The sequence below is a fragment of the Gorilla gorilla genome, chromosome 3, assembly GCF_029281585.2.
Source record: "Gorilla gorilla gorilla isolate KB3781 chromosome 3, NHGRI_mGorGor1-v2.1_pri, whole genome shotgun sequence".
Lineage (NCBI taxonomy): Eukaryota > Metazoa > Chordata > Mammalia > Primates > Hominidae > Gorilla > Gorilla gorilla.
Window position 1 is genome coordinate 173,682,262 of NC_073227.2, and position 12,851 is coordinate 173,695,112.

Sequence of the window (12,851 nt, forward strand, 5' to 3'; positions counted from 1 at the left end):
TCCAAGCCAAGTAATGTGATATTACAGGACATCTCCTATAGGGTATGATAATATTTTAACAAAATGTCTGAATAAATTTAAATTCACATTTACTAAAATTAAGTACATGCCATACAGCACTTTTAGATGTAAAGAAATGCACTCTGTGTCCTAATTTTTTTTTTTTTTTTTTGAGGCAGAGTCTTGCTCCATTGCCCAGGCTGGAGCGCAGTGGCATGATCTCAGCTCACTGCAACCTCCACCTCCTGGGTTCAAGCAATTCTCGTGCCTCAGCCTCCAGAGTAGCTGGGATTACAGGCATGTGCCACCATACCCAGCTAATTTTTGTATTTTTAGTAGAGACAGGGTTTCACCATGTTGGCCAGGCTGGTCTCGAATTCCATGCCTCAAGTGATCCACCCGCCTCAGCCTACCAAAGTGCTAGAATTGCAGGTGTGAGCCACTGCGCCTGTCTGTGTCCTAATATTTAAATAAAAGGTTACCTATCAATGGAAAATAATTCTTTGAAAATGAATTGACTGTGCCGGGCATGGTGGTTCACGCCTGTAATCCCAGCACTATGGGAGGCTGAGGTGGGCAGATCACCTGAGGTCAGGAGTTCGAGACCAGCCTGACCAACATGGTGAAACCCTGTCTTTACTAAAAATACAAAAATTAGCTGGGCGTGGTGGTGCGTGCCTATAATCCCAGCTACTTGGGAGGCTGAGGCAAGAGAATTGCTTGAACCCAGGAAGCAGAGGTTGCAGTCAGCCAAGATCACGCCATTGCACTTCAGCCTAGGCAACAAGAGTGACACTCCAACTCAAAAAAAAAAAGAAAAAGAAAAAAGAAAAGGAAAATAAAAACCATCAGGATGAGAAAGGACTACTGACTTGATGACTATCTGAAAAACTTTTCCTTACCTGTCTAAGCAGAGTCATGGTAAGATAAGCTGAAGGTCTTTGTCCTAATATCGTATAATGTTGTCCACCTTTCAGAAGGGGCCAACTGAGGAAAATGCCTTGTAAGCTGATGCTACAGAAAACTTATCAAATGGGATAATTTACAAGAAAGTTATTCTAAGGTCAAAGGAACTATGCAAATACAGAAGTCAGCTGCTTTAAACCACACTCTGTGGTATAGGTTAGGCAATTACTTTACAGAATGATCAAACTGGACATTGCAGAGCCAATTCAATAGTTCATCTATCTTCATAATCCCATGACAATGGAGTCCTCTGATTTTGGTTGAAACAATAAAAATGTTTGGTCACTGCTATGAATTGAATGTTTGCATTCCCCTCAAATTCATATATTGAAGCCCTAATCCTCAATGTGATGGATTAGGGCTAAGAGGTGAGGCCTTTGAGAGGTCATTAGGTTTAGATGATGTCATGAGAGTGGGGACCCTATGATAGGATTATTGCTCCTATGAGAAGATAAGAAAACCAGAGTTCTCTTTCCTTGCCATATGTGGATACGGAAAGGTGGCGACTGCAGGCCAGGGAGAGAGTTCTCACCAAATACTAAATCTTCTAGCACCTTTGATCTTGAACTTCCCAGACTCCAGAACTGTGAGAAATAAATGTCTGTTGTTTTAAGTCTTGCAGTCTGTGGTATTTTGTTATGATATCTGAGCTAAGACAGTAAGAATCTAATTGTGTTGATTGTATGAAAAAATACTTTCAGTCTCCCACATCAGGGAATTCATTTGATAATCCCTTTAGTAAATGCAACCCCAAACCATCAGAATCAATTACAAACTACAGAGTAAACTCACTGGTGTTTCTCATGTGTATATGCCAAAGGCAGGATTGAAAAAAAAACTACCAATTTTTGAAGAGAGGAGGGGCTTCAAAATGGCTGACTAGATGCATCTGGCACTCACCTCTTCACAAAAAATAACAAAAATACTGAGTAGATAAGCTACATTTTGAATTGATCATTTAAGGGAGAACACAGGAATTCAACAGAGTAGTAACAGACAACACTTAAAGCACGGAAGGAGAGGGAAATAAGGCATCCTTCTTAGCTGAGACTGGCTGGGAGCCAGGAGAAGCTCCCCAGTGTGGGGAAAGGGTAGTGGTCCATATTTCCACTGCAGACTCCTGCAGCCTAGCCATGGGAGAGCCCCTCAACTCTCACAGGCCCTGAGACTAACACTGAGAGCGCCTGTACACTGTGCAATGGCATTGCTCCAGAGAGGGACCTTATGCGGAGTCCCACACACCACTGAGCCCTAGTGGCTGCAGCACAGTGCCACTTTGAGGGCCCAGCCCCCACCAGACTGTATCCTGCCCTAGGGCCCAACAGCCCCTGAATCTCCATGTCTCTGGAGCTCCTGCCTGCAGCCAACAGTGCTGCTGGCTGCTGCTGCCAGGGCCAAGGTAGGAGCCACTGGCAGCACCCCTCCCCCCACCCCTGGCCAGCAGCGGGGTGCTCACACATGTTTATGTGCCTCAAGGACAAACTCCACTGTCCTCAGCTATTGTTGCTATAAACTGCTGCTGCTAGGGCCAAAGCATGAGCAAAGCATAGCCCCAGCTGGCTGCCTATGGTTGCTCCCACTGAAAGCAATCCCATCCTCTGCAGTAGCAGGCAGCAGTGTAGTCACTGCTGCCTTCACCTGAGCTTTCTATCAGCAGCCTGGGGATTGCTTCACCCCTGCCTATTACAGCCAGATACTGCATGCCCCACCAGAGAGTCAAAGAACAGGTCTGCACAGGCCAGCTCTCTCCCAGTGCAGTACTTGAGTGTGCCATTTGGGGCCTGGTGATTGCCCAGCCCAGTCTAGTCCATCACCACTGGCACCACAGCATTCCTCCCAGCTGCCTGAGGTTGGGACTACCCACTCTGCTGCCACCATCATAGTTGGCATCCACCCTCATGTACCAGCTACAGGCCTGGGGACTGGCCTGCCCAGTCCATTGCAACCACTGCCAACACTAGCATGGGTACTTGGGACCCAGAGTGTTGTCCTACCACTGATACTGCCAACACCCACGCCAATCTGCCTACCTGCCTGGCTAACCATTACCATTTCTAGCACCCAAGCAAGACACCTGGAAGCCCAAGAACCAGCCTGCCTGGACACACTAACACCAGTGCCAGTGTATACTGCCTTGGGATCCAAGGACAGATATGCTCAACCCACCCCTGTCACCACTGGGGCCTGAAGACTGGCCCACCTGGTATCCTAGTCCCCAGCAATACTTCACCACAGCCTCCACTAACAACCACATCCTAAGCTGCTGGGGAAGCCACAGATACTACTGGCACTGGTTCTAGCAGAATAAATCATATGGAGACTACACTAATGTACACACCCAGAATCAAAGCCAAAGCACTCTACCTAACCAACACCAAAGAAACACCTTACTTTCATAGGGAAGAACATTTTCCTCCCCTATGAAAGTAAATTCAGAGGCCGGGCGCAGTGGCTCATGCCTGTAATCCCAGCATTTTGGGAGGCTGAGGCAGGTGGATCACCTGAGGTCGGGAGTTCAAGACCAGCCTGACCAACATGGAGAAACCCCATCTCTACGAAAAATACAAAATTAGCCGGGCATGGTGGTGCATGCCTGTAATCCCAGTTACTCAGGAGGCTGAGGCAGGAGAATCGTTTGAACCTGGGAGGTGGAGGTTGCGGTGAGCCAAGATCATGCCATTGCACTCCAGCCATGAGAGGATACAGAAAAACAATACCCAAAATTAGAAAACAATTCAGGGTATGAATGAGAGAAATTCACCAAAGAGATAGAGATAATAAAAAAGAACCAAACAAATTCTGGACCTGAAGAATTCATAAAATAAAATCAAATACACTTGAAAGCTTCAACAATAGACTAAATCAAGCAGAAGGAAGAATCTCAGAATTTGAAGACAGGTCTTTTGAAATAACCTAGTCAGATAAAAATAAAGAAAAAAGAATGAGAAAAGCCTGTGTGACATACAAGATACCATAAAGCAAGAAGGCAAAGAGAAAATGAGTGTTAGAAAACCTTTTTAATGAAAGAAGGCCAGAAGCAGTGGCTCATGCCTGTAATCCCAGCACTTTGGGAGGCCAAGGAGGGCAGATTGCTTGAGCTCATGAGTTCAAGGCCAGACTGGGCAACATGGCAAAACTCCATCTCTAGTAAAAATACAAAAATTAGCTGGGTGTGGTGGTGTGCTCCTGAAAACCCAGCTACTCAGGAGGCTTAGGCAGGAGGACCATCTGATCCCTGGAGGCAGAGGTTGCAGTGAGCTGAGATTGTGCCACTGTACTTCAGCCTCAGCAACAGAGCCAGATCCTGCCTAAAAAGAAAAAGAAAAAGAAGACCTGTTTAATGAAACAATAGATGAAAACTTCCCAAGTTTCGCAAGAGATTTAGACATCCAGATACAGGAAGCTCAGAATTCTCCAAATAGATATAATTCAACAAAGGACTTCTCCACAGCACATTATAGTCAAACTGTCAAACATCAAAGACAAAGAAATAATCTAAAATCAGCAAGAGAAACGCATGTAGTCACCTATAAAGGAACCCCTATCAGACTAACAGTTAATTTCTCAGCAGAAATCTTACAGGCCAGGAGACAACAGGGTAATAAAGTCAAAGGGCTGAAAGAAAACGAAACAATGATAACAAAAACCCTGTCAACCAAGGATTCTACACCCAGCAAAGTTATCCTTCAAAAACAAAGGAAAAACAAAGTCTTTCCCAGACATGCAAAAGCTGAGGGAATTCGTTACCACTAGACTGGCCCTAAAAGAAATGCTTAAGGGAGTCCACTGAGAAGCAAAAGAACAATATTTATCATCATGAAAACAATGTTAGAACACAAAACAAGCTCAACACATTTTTAAAAATTGAAATCATATCAAATATCTTCTCAGACCACAACAGAATAAAACTACAAGTCAATAATAAGAAGAACTTTGGAGACTGTACAAATACATGGAAATTAAATAACATGCTCCTGAATGACCATTGAGTCAAGAAAGAAATTAAGGAGGAAATTTTTTTAAAAAGGCTTGAAACAAATAAAAATGGAAACACACCATGCTAAAACCTATGGGATACAGCAAAAGCAGTGCTAAGAGGGAAGTTTATAGTAACAAATACCTACATCAAAGAAGTAGAAAGATTTTAAACAGACAATCTAGTGATGCATCTCAAGGAACTAGAAAAGCAAGAGCAAATCAAACCCAAAATTAGTAGAAGGAAAGAAATAATAAAGATCAGAGCAGAACTAAATGAAATAGAGACTAAAAACAAACAAAAAACAAACAATCAACACTACAATGAAATATCATTTCATTGAATGGTTATTTTTGGGCACAGTGGCTCATGCCTATAATCTCAGCATTTTTGGAGGTCAAGACAGGAGGATCACCTGAGGTCAGGAGTTTGAGACCAGCCTGGCCAGCTAAAAATACAAAATTTTTAGCTTTACTAAAAAAATACAAAATTTTTAGCTTTACTAAAAAAATACAAAATTTTTAGCTTTACTAAAAATACAAAATTTTTAGCTTTACTAAAAATACAAAAACTAGCTGGGCATGGTGGCACACTTCTGTAGTTCCAGCTACTTGGGAGGCTGAGGCAGGAGGATCACTTCAACCCAGGAGTTGGAGGTTGCAGTGAACTGAGATCACACCATTGCACTCCAGCCTGGGTGACAGAGCAAGATTCCATCTCAAAAGAAAAAAAAAAAAGGTTATTGTTGAAAAGGAAAAAGCATTCTTGCCTTATCTCTGGCAAGAATGCAGAGATAAGGGAACTCTTACACACTGTTGGTGGGAATGTAAATTAGTACAGCCACTATGGAAAACAGTATGGCAATTTCTCAAAAAACTAACAAGAGAACTACCATACAATCCTCAATCTCACTACTGGGTATTTATCCAAAGGAAAATAAATCAATATATCAAAGGAATAATTGCACTCGCATGTTCATTGCAGCACTATTCACAATAGCCAAGATATGAAATCAACTGACGTATCTATCAATGGTTGAATGGATAAATAAAATGTGGTATATATACACAATGGAATACTATTCAGTCATAAAAAAGAATGAAATCATGTCTTATGCTGCAACATAGATAAAGCTGGAGGTCATTATTTTAAGTAAAATAAGACAGGCACAGAAAGACAAATATCTTATGTTCTTGCTCATATGTGGGAGCTAAAAAAGTTGATCTTACAAAGGTAGAGAGTATAATTATAAATATCAGAGGCTGGGAAGGGTGTGTGGGTAAGAGTAGGGGAAGAAGAGAGGTTGGTAAATGGGTAGAAACATACAGTTAGATAGATAGTATAAATTATAATGTTCAATAGTAGAGTAGGATGACTGTAGTTAACAATAATATATTTTATATTTCAAAGTAGCTAGAAGACAGGACTTGAAATGTCCTCAGCACATAGAAATGATAAATACTCAAAGTGATGGATACCCCAAATACACTGACTTAATCATTATAGATTCTATCCATGTAACAAAAAATATCACATGTGCCCTATAAGTATGTAAAATAGTATGTGTCAATAAAAATCTACCACTTACTGATCTCTGCCTTCTGAGTTAAGTGGCTTTGTCCTACATTTACAGTAGTCCCCCATTATCCAAGCGGAACATGTTTCAAGGCCCTAGAAGATGCCTGAAATCATCGGTAGTACTGAACCCCACATACACTGTGTTTTTTCTAAACATACCTATGATAAAGTTTAATTTATAAATTAGGCACAGTAAGCAATGAATAACTAGTAATAAAATAGAACAATTACAACAATATACTATAATAAAAGTTGTGCATGTGATCTCTCTCTGGCTCTCAAAATATCTTATTGTACTGTACTATTTTTGGCCACGGTTGACCATGGGTAACTGAAACCACGGGTAACTGAAACCACGAAAAACAAAACTGTGGATAAGGGGGGACTACTGTATAAGTCTTTAAAATTGGGTAAGTCAATAATGTATTCACATATATGTTAAAGCCTTTGATATATCATGTATCACCCTGGACTAGTAAAGGACATTTGTCTTCCAGAAAACCTCCTCATTAAAATGATTCTGCTTGGAGAACTACTGCAGCCAGATCAAATAGCATTTTCACTGGTAACCTTGGCCAGTGAAGACTGGTACATATGGGTATGATGAGGTTGGGTGTGGGGTGGGGAATGGGGTTGGTGGTTGGTGCGGTTGATGGTAATAATCCTTTTACCTAGAGGTCAGTGAATCTTCCTTGAGTATCCAGACCCCGCCCCCCCTCACTTTACTTCTTTTTGTTACTTCTATGAATACTGTAGCTGCTGTTACTATTTCAGCATCTTTTTTTGAGAATTTACTAAGAATCAGTCTCTATGCTCTGCCTTGTACCCGGATTATCGATTATCTCATTTTGTCCTCACCATTTTATCAGATAGACATTAGGGCAAAGAGGTTACACAACTTGCCCAAGATCACAGAGCTCACATGGAGGAGTGACGATTTGAAACCAGGGGGCCGATGGCAGAACCAGAGCTTATAACCCCACACAGTGTTTTCCCTCCCTCAGGGAGGAATGCAATGCTTGCAAATCATAAAGTTTGGCCATAAAGTGGTGAATGAGAGGGAACCTCCTGCTCCCATTCCTCCGCCTATACTAGGAGGTGGCTTTCTGGCACAAGGCAGGACAGAGGAAAGGGTTCCCAGAAACCTCGGCTTTACTGGGGCTCTTGCTAAGGCTCCTCAGCTCAGATGCGTTGCCAGAAAAGCTGCCCAGAAGGACAGGGTCTTTTCAGCGCCTCTCTGAGGAAGGTGAATGAAGTCCCCAGAAGAACACTTTGCACTCTTAGTCACCATTTGACCCGTGGCCCCGGGAAAAGAGAAAATAGGAAAGGAAACAAGCTAACAAGAATAATGGGGACATCTAGACAATCGGGAATAAAAGAGAAACGGAAAGAAGCATACCAGATGGTCCTGGCCTGTGTACATTTACTTTTCAGCATGAGGCAACGCGGTTCACAGGTGGCCCTTGGTGGAACGGTGGAGTTAAAGAGGCTGAAAGTTCTCTCTGCAATGCCCCCCTCCCACATGCCCTCACATATGTTTTCTGCATTAAGCATCATTTGCTCTCTCAGATTCTCTGGTGGCTATTTAAATAAATGAGAATCAAGGGATTGTTCTCGTTCTCCCTCTCTCTCTCTCTCTCCTCAACTCTAGGATAGCTTCAAAATAATAAATTACAGTAACTGGGATGTATTGAATGCTTAGTATGTGCTAGCTGCTAGGATACACATGTGCTATCTAATTCGATCTTCACAACTTTATTGCCCACATTTTACAGATGAAGAAACTGAATCTTGAATGTCTTGCCCTTGCCCTGGGGTGCAATCCTGTCATTTATATTGTTAATTTCTACTGAGTTTTGAAGGTGCATTTCCTCAAGCATAGGTGACAAATAACAGTTGAGGGTCTGGTCATAGCTCTGCCACTTTGTACTTATAGAATTTGGACAAATTACTTTTCTCTTAATGACTTAATGCTCTAATCTGTACAACTAAGGAGTGATCCCCAAGGTCCCATCTATTTCCACATCTCTGTTGATTCCAAAGTGTTCTACCTTGTTTTTAAGTAGTTTTTGAATAGGTAATCTGCACATGGTACTCAGTTCAGAAAGGAAGTTTCACTACCACCCTTTCCCCAAGTTACTCAGTTTCCTTGCCCAGAAGTAACCACCGTTTCTGCTCCTTTGAGAGAAACTCTATGCATACACAAGTATAAGTATTGTTTCCTGTTTTCTCTTTTTGACACAAATGGTAGCACAATTTATATACTTTCTGCCCCTTGCTTTTTTCACTTAAAATTTTATCTTGAAGATCATTCCATGACTGTATAGAGAACTTTTTTCCCCATTGTTTGAATGTATTATAATCTATTCCTATTGACAGAGATTTAGGTTCTGTTGTGTTTCCAACAATACTGCAATAAACCTCTCTGCTCATCCTTCAGTTTGCACACAGGCAAGCAAGTTCTACAGTGTATCTAAAAATGGGGAGAGCATGACAGGGTGTTAGGTGCAGGGTAAGAGGGGACAGCATCAAACTACTCTTGGTGGTCTGATCAGAAAAATTCTCTAAGACAACCCTAGTACTCCAGTTTTCACATAATGAGAATTGACAGAAACTAAGGGAAGAACCAGGTGTGCAGGGAGTCTGGGGTGTCAAAGGGAGGAAAGTTGAAAACACTGGGGATCGGCTCCAAGAGTTTGTGCAAGGAGGAATCAAATGTCATCAAAAGGTGAGCTGGCAAACAAAGATGAGCCATAGAATCAGATCAGCAGCCAGGAGTGGGTTGCCAAGGTGACAAGGGTAAGAGTTAGGAAGGAAATCAGAAGTGTACACCATCAAGGTGGAAACCAGAGGAGGTGCCAAAGGCCACAAAAGTATGGATGCAGAGGGCAGCTCAAGGGATTTTCCCCCAAAACATGACAGGTGTCCCTCCCATGGCCTATGGGTTAACAGCCACTCTTAATGCAGTGGACATGGGGCCCCCTAAAACCACTGTGTTTAAAGAAACACTGACTAAGGCCCATAATCATCCATGGAGATTTCCTGCGGGCGGCAACCTGGGCTTCTTGGGTGAAAGTGACCTTTTACAACTTTGGGAGTCCAGCCACTGTGGAGGAAGGCAGAACTCTCTTTCAGGAAATAAGTCTGGAGGTGAACCCTCCAGAACACACAGGGGTACTTCCCTGTGCTGCGCTCCAGGACTCCAAGGACATAACCATAGCATCGTGGAAGGAAGACAGGATTTGAATTCAGAAGAGCTAGGCTTGAGACTGGCTGCTGCCCTCTGCACCCTTGGGGCCTGGGAAGAATTCCCTCCCTCTCTAACTCTCCATTTCCTAAAAGCCAAAAAAGTAGGCCTTCTGCTCTGTCTAGCCCATAGTGTTCATATGAAAGTAAATGAAATAAGAACTGCTAAAATGCTTTAGGAGCCATAAAGCACCATACACAGGCCAGGTATTTGTGTCTTTGTTGTTTTCTTCATCCATCACCTGTTCTCTTTCCCCCATCTCTGTACTTGCCTGTTTCTCTGCTGTTCCCCAGAAGGTTAATGTGCCTGGTATAACTTCCTCATTTTACTGCTACTTTACTTCCTTATCTAAATTTGGGCATATTTCAGGGTAAAAGAGGTGGGGCTAGAGGTAAAACTAGCAAAGCTGCAGAAGACAGAAATAGGACACAGGGTTAGAGGGCAAAGAGAGAGGCATTAACAAGCAAAAGAATAGAAGAGAAGAAATAAGGAACACAACAGGTTAGAAGCAGAAAGGTGTGTGAAGGTCAGTCTTGCACGGCTTCACGCCCTGCATGGGACCAAACTCCCAGATCACTGGGTGTGAGGGCCGAGGCTGGTAGCCTCATAAGCTGCAGATTTGGCAGAAGCCCCTGCTGTTAGGTGGCCAAGTCACAGTCATCTCAAGTGACCGCAACACAAACTCTCCCAGGAAGTCTCTCTCCGTTTCACCAGTTCTCTTTCTCTCTGGTCAGATAATGTAGCATTTTAAAGAGATAATGGAAGTGGTCAGTCATGTGAATGATGAAACTAAGCTGCAATACTTCACTTTATTGTTTATCCAAAAATCTTAAGATCACTTGATAATAAACTGCACAGTGTACAGAGTCACTTACAAATACTGATTGACAATATTCACGCAAACACATCTGGGACTCATCTTTCACACATCTGGTGAGGATGTATGGGGAAATCCTTGTAAATGGGAAGAAATGTTTGAGGTAACGCCTGGCAGCCCCAACAGCTGGGCAGCACGGTGTCCCCATTATCCCTGCTCAGGGCATTATCACTAAATGGAAATGACTCTGCTTCTCCAGGAAGCAAACTAGCTAACTTCTCTTTTTCTGAAAGTGAAACAAATGTGCAACCAACACATACGTGCACTATTTACAATAGCAAAGACATGGAACCAACCCAAATGCCCACCAATGATAGACTGGATAAAGAAAATGTGGTACATATACACTGTGGAATACTATGCAACCATAAAAAGGAATGAGATCATGTCCTTTGCAGGGACATGGATGAAGCTGGAAACCATCATTCTCAGCAAACTAATACAGGAACAGAAAACCAAACACCACATGTTCTCACTCATAAGTGGGAGTTGAACAATGACAATACATGGACACAGGGAGGGGAACAACACACACTGGGGCCTGTCGTGGGGTGGGGTACAAGGGGAGGGAGAGCATTAGGACAAATACCTAATACATGCAGGGCTTAAAACCTATATGACGGGTTGATAGGTGCAGCAAACCGCCATGGCACACATATACCTATGTAACAAACCTGCACACTGGAATTTAAAGTAAAATTTTTTTTAAAGCTTAATTAATAAACACAAAAATTTGTTATAAAACTGCAACCAAGCTCTAGCTTTTAAAGTTAGAAGAAGAAAGTATTATAAACTTACTGAAAGACTGTCACATTAGTAATACAATGTGAAATAAAACAATGACAAGAGAATGCTACTAAACTCAGGATGACATGAAGTATGTTGGACCACAGTCAGATGCCCCATTCTTTCATTTGTCAATTATGTGAACTCCATGTGCAAATTATTTAAACAATTTTATAGTTAAGATGGTAAAATGAAAGAAAACATGTCAGATGTCAAGCCTTCAAACTCTTCCCTGCTTTGTGGAGTAACTGACATGTTTGAATTTCAGGATGATCAAGAAATCACACCCAAAAGCCTGACTCCTTTTCATTCTCCTGTACCTCAATATACAATGAAGAGCCTGATCAGCATTAGAAGGAGGAGAGAAAAACAAACCAGGAAGTCTTCCAGTGGTTCTCAGCCTAGTCTGCACATAGAATCACTGAGGCATCTTTCAATAACCTGATGCCCACACCATACCCCAAACTCATTACATCAAAATACCTGAGGGTACAGCTTCTGGGGAGGCCGAAGCAGGAGGATCACTTGAGTCCAGTCCAAGGCTGAATGAGCTATGATCACACCAGTGCACTGTAGCCTGGGTAATCGAGCAAGACCCTGTTCTAAATATCGATCAATCAAAATATTTAGGGGTAGAACCCAGGTCTCAATAATTTTTACAGTTCTCCTTGTGGCTCCAGGACGCAGCTGAAGTTGTGTCTCACTTCTCTAGACCCTGCCCACTTCTGGCCTCCCCTGAGCCACACCAGATCATTCCCTGTCTTGTTCTCTATGCTCCTCGGTGAATTTGAGAAAAATTAGAGGTCAAGGAGTTGGATGCCAAAGGCTTGCCTAGCAGCTGCCAACTCTATCACCAGAATACAATAGCTTAAAAATCATCACTGAAGTCTCAAGAACCTGGAAGAGTCTAGCTAGGATATGAGAGAGGGCTGTGACAATCACACCTTCCTGAATAAGCCTGAATTAGAGAGATGCATGCCAGGGTTTAAACCCTGCATATCCAGAAAATGTTATGGCTAATAGAAGAGCTATCAGCAATAGCTTTGATTGGTGCTTTAAGACAGTGGTCCTCAAACCTTAGTGTGTATTGGAAACACCTACAGCCCTTCTTAAAACACAGATTGTTGGGCGTAGTCTCATAGTTTCTGATGTAATAGGTCTGGGAGGGGGCCCAAGAATTTGCTTTTTTTTTTTTTTTTTGAGACAGGGTCTCACTTGGTTGCCCAGCCTGGAGTGCAGTGGTATGAACATGGCTCACTGCAGCCTTGCACTCCTGGGCTCAAGCAAACCTCCCACCTCAGCCCACCAAGTAGGTGGGACTACAGACGTGCGCCACCACGCCTAATTTTTGCATTTTCTGTAGAAACAGGGAGTCTCACTTTGTTACCCAGGCTGGTCTCAAACTACTGGGCTCCAGCGAT

General features: G+C 42.7%; 1 protein-coding gene across 1 annotated transcript in view; it reads right to left on the minus strand.

Annotated features, from left to right (window-relative positions):
• Positions 1-12,851, minus strand: part of TMEM154 (transmembrane protein 154) — a 53,900-nt gene that overhangs the window by 27,099 nt on the left and 13,950 nt on the right. The window lies entirely within an intron of this gene.